We start from the raw sequence: 4,750 nt of genomic DNA, 5'->3' as shown, positions 1-4,750 counted from the left end.
GCGTTTAACGCTGGGATTTCTGAGGGTGACTTTGAACGCCAGTTTGGGCCATCAAATCTCGGGCAAAGTATGGACTATTATACATTGCTGGAAAGCTCAGGATGTCTACTTTCCAACGCCGTTGAGATCGCGCCAATTGGGCTTCTATAGCTCCAGAAAATCCACTTCGAGTGCAGGAAGGTCAGAATCCAACAGCATCTGCAGTCCTTTTCAGTCTCTGAATCTGATTTTTGCTCAGGTCCCTCAATTTCAGCCAGAAAATACCTGAAATCACAGAAAAACACACAAACTCATAGTAAAGTCCAGAAAAGTGAATTTTAACTAAAAACTAATAAAAATATACTAAAAACTAACTATATCATACTAAAAACACACTAAAAACAATGCCAAAAAGCATACAAATTATCCGCTCATCAACGCGTAAGCGTCAGTCACGCGGACACGTGACCATGTTTGTGCTACTAGCGCGAGGGCAACATGGCTCTCGCACGACACTCTATCCATTTTGGGATGTGTGCCAAAATAGTGTATGATGCGTGCGCGTCAGGCATGCGCACACGTGGAAGTGCAATAGTGGAAAACAACATGCACGCGTCATGGACGCATGCGCGTGATGCATTTTGTGCCTCGGGCACAGTGCTAGCACCAAGTCAACACAACTTTCGGGAAAATACCTTTTTATGTTGATTTCTCAGGGCCACGCGTGCGCGTCATTGACGCGACGTGTGAAGTGCCAAAATCCCAAGTGACGCGTACGCGTGGAGTACGCGTACGCGTGATGATGCGTGTGCGTCTGGCACACTTTCTGCACTGCTCCCACACAACTTTCTACCTTTTTTTTCTTAAGCAGTACGCAGATGAGAATGCAGACTATATACAGAACTAATAAGAAGAGTTACTAAAATAAAACTAAGAAGAGAGAAAGGAACGATCATACCATGGTGGGTTGTCTCCCACCTTGCACTTTTAGTTAAAGTCCTTAAGTTGGACATTTTGTGAGCTCCTTGTTATGGTGGCTTGTGCTTGAACTAGTTCAGGAATCTCCACCAATGTTTGTACTTCCAATAGCCTCCAGTATCCCAAACTAGGCGTAGAAAGACTTCAAGCAAGTTAAAGCAAGTGACAAGGCCCCAAGAGTGATGACTGTTGGAATCAATTCCGGGGTCCCAAACCTTGCTTTTGCACCCATCTTCTTTTTGAGAAATATTGTTCCATCCGGGTGGCAAGCAGTCTGAATTCTCTCTGAAGTGTCCAAACAACTTCCTAAACCCATTCAATTGAGCTCTACACCAACCTTTGCACTTCAATTTGGAGCATGCAACCATATTGAACCTTGCATAATAACTCATACCACTAACCATCTCCCTCTTACTCTTAAAGCCATAGAGAGCTCTAAGTTGACCATCCGTCTCCAGTAGCCCATATTCAAGTGGGAAAGTAAAGGTCAAGGATAAGAAATTTACCCACTTGAACGTTGTGTTAGACGATAATAGCATTGGAAGAGGTGCTTCTAATGATCTTACAAACTCCACTCCCTTATGCTCTTCTTTGAATTCCTCCACCTCTTTACAAGCTTCTTCAATTTCAACCTCTTCCTCTTGGTAGCTTTCTTCCAATTCAATTTCTTCTTCATTGCTTGCCAAGGGCATGGGAGGTTGTGCTTCTTCTTCTTGAATCTCCATCTCTTGATCAACCTCTTCCAAGTCTTCAACCATGATATGCCTTGGAAGTTGTACACCCTCCTCAACATCAATTTCAAACGTCTTTGAAGGAGGCTCTATAACGTTTTTTCCCATGGAGGTTCAGCATCTCCTAAGTCTTCAACCACTTCCTCTTCTTTGACAATTTCGATTTCCTCCAATTGTTCCAATACAAAGTCATGCTGCTCACTGTCCACTGGAGTTTCTAGCTTCTCATTCATGCTGCGTTCTTCAGTAGATTCTCCATATGAAGCCTTGGGGGTTCCTTGAGTGCCCGAACGTCGGGAAGTTAATTGATTTATCGCTTGCTCCAGTTGATGAAGAGTTGCATGAAATTGATCCACTGTTTCCTTGAGACAATCCTTTGAGTCTTGTTACGCTTGGCTATCATAAGTAGGATCATATGCTCTTCGATTGATAGATATGGACATGCTATATATGAAGGTGGTGGTTCTTGGGAGTAATTAAGTTGGAATTGGGGTGGCTTTATGTATGGTTCATATGGCTCATAAGGTGGCTGGTATGGTGGAGGATGGTTCGGGTCATATGGAGGTGAATGGTGAAAAGGGGCTTGTGAGTAGGGTGGTTCAGAGTTATGTTGAGGAGGTGGTTCACAAGCATATGGTGGGGCTTGTTGGTAACTTCAAAGTGGGTCCACCATATCTATCATCTTGGTACGCACCTCGGAATAGCTCTGGACCATAGTAATTTGGTGGAGGTTGGTTGTCACAAAAAGGTCCACCATAACTATTGTCTTGGTATGCATTATAGAATGGTTGTTGGTTATAGCGCATTGGAGGGGGTTGTTGCCAAGAGGGTTGATCAAATCCTTGTGGCTCCACCCATCTTTGATTCTTCCAAGCTTGATGCCTGTTCTCATTATAGCTTCCTGGCGGGCAAATTGCTTATCCTGCTCCGCTTGGCGGAGTTTCTGAGGATAAGGCATCTTGGCTTTATATTCTTCAACCTTAGTTGCTGCAGGTTTATTCCTTACAGAAGTGGTTGGAGAAGCCTTTTTAGAGGGGTTATTATCAGCACTCTTAGGTGTCTGATCCTCCATTGGCATTTGAACGCCAGGGTTGGGTGAATATTGGGCGTTTAACGCCAACTTTTCTCCCTTTTCTGGCGTTTGAACGCCAGAACTGGGCAGGGAATGGCCATTTAACGCCAACTTTCCCCCCTTTTTTGGCGTTTGAACGCCAAAAGTATTCCTCTCTAGGCTCTTAGTGTCCTTAGAGGGATTTTGGACAGTGGTTTGGTTATCCTCTGTCAATTACTCCTTATTTGGCTTTTTGCTACTTTGAGCAGTGTTATTCAATGTCTTCCCACTCCTCAGTTGAACTGCTTGGCATTCTTTTGTTATCTGTTTAGATAGCTGCTGTTTTGCCTGATTCAACTGTGATTCTATGTTCTTGTTAGCAATTTTAGTTTCTTGGAGCATTTCTTTAAATTCTGCTAACTGTTTTGTCATCAGTTGTAATTGCTGATTAAGCTCAACCATCTGTTCTTGAGGATTAGGATCAATGGCTACTACCATAACTTCTTCTTTTGTAGAGAACTCATTGCTAGAGTACAAATATTGATTTCTAGCAATAGTATCTATAAGCTCTTGAGCCTCTTCAATCGTCTTACTCATATGTATAGATCCACCAGCTGAGTGGTCTAAAGACGTCTGAGCTTTTTTCTGTAAGCCCATAGTAGAAGATGTCCAGCTATACCCACTCTGAAAATATTTCAGAGGGACATTTTCTTAGCATACCTCTATACCTCTCCCAGGCATTATAAAGGGATTCATTATTCTCTTGTTTAAAGCCTTGGATGTCCAGCCTTAGCTGTGTCATCCTTTTTGGAGGGTAAAACTGATTCAGAAATTTGTCTGATAACTGTTTCCATGTCTTTATGCTTTGCTGTAGGTTGGTTATTCAACCACCTCTTAGCTTGATCTTTTACAGCAAATGGAAACAGTAATAGTCTGTAGACATCCTGATCCACCTCTTTATCACGTACTGTGTCGGCAATTTGTAAGAATTGTGCCAGAAACTCAGTAGGTTCTTCCTGTGGAAGACCAGAATACTGGTAATTTTGCTGCACCATGATAATGAGTTGAGGATTTAGCTCAAAGCTGCTTGCTTTAATGGGAGGTATACAGATGCTACTCCCATATGCAGCTGTAATGGGGTTAGCATATGACCCCAGAGTCCTTCTGGACTGTTCAATTCCACTTAGGTCCATGATGGAGAAAGGGAATATGATATGAATTCACAAGTAAAGTGAAGTATTTTTTTCTTTAAAATTTTTTTTTGACCGAAAAAAATTAAAATAAAACAAAAGGAAAACAAAATAAATTTTCGAAAACTAAAATAAGATCAAGGCAAATTGAAAACTAAATCAATTAGTCAATTAAGAAGATTTTGGAATTAGCAATTGAAAAGATATGATTGAAAATTATTTTGAAGAAGATTAGATTTTTTGAAATGAGGAAAGAGAAAAACAACAAAATGACACCAAACTTAAAATTTTTAGAAAATCAGACACAAGTTTTTGAAAACTTAAAGGAAAGCAAAAAGAAGACACCAAACTTAGAATTTTTAAAGATAAAAAAGGGACTAGGGACATGCAAATTCGAAAAACCAAAAGAAAACAAAAGCATGCAATTGACACCAAACTTAAAATATGAAACTAAACTCAAATAAAAGACTCTAAACCAACTAAAATAAAACAGTCCTAATCTAAGCAACAAGATAAGCCGTCAGTTGTTCAAACTCGAACAATCCCCGGCAACGGCGCCAAAAACTTGGTGCACGAAATTGCAATCACACTTTTGCAATCCCGCACAACTAACCAGCAAGTGCACTGGGTCGTCCAAGTAATACCTTACATGAGTAAGGGTCGATCCCACGGAGATTGTCGGCTTGAAGCAAGCTATGGTTATCTTGTGACTCTTAGTCAGGATATCAATAATTATTAGGTTTGATTGTGAAAAGCAAAAGAACATGAAATAAGTACTTGTTTTGCAGTAATGGAGAACAGGTTGAGGTTTTGGAGATGCT

Source organism: Arachis duranensis, chromosome 5 (genome assembly GCF_000817695.3).
Source record: "Arachis duranensis cultivar V14167 chromosome 5, aradu.V14167.gnm2.J7QH, whole genome shotgun sequence".
NCBI lineage: Eukaryota > Viridiplantae > Streptophyta > Magnoliopsida > Fabales > Fabaceae > Arachis > Arachis duranensis.
The sequence above is the reverse complement of the archived record's forward strand: the minus strand, read 5'-3'. Positions refer to the sequence as shown.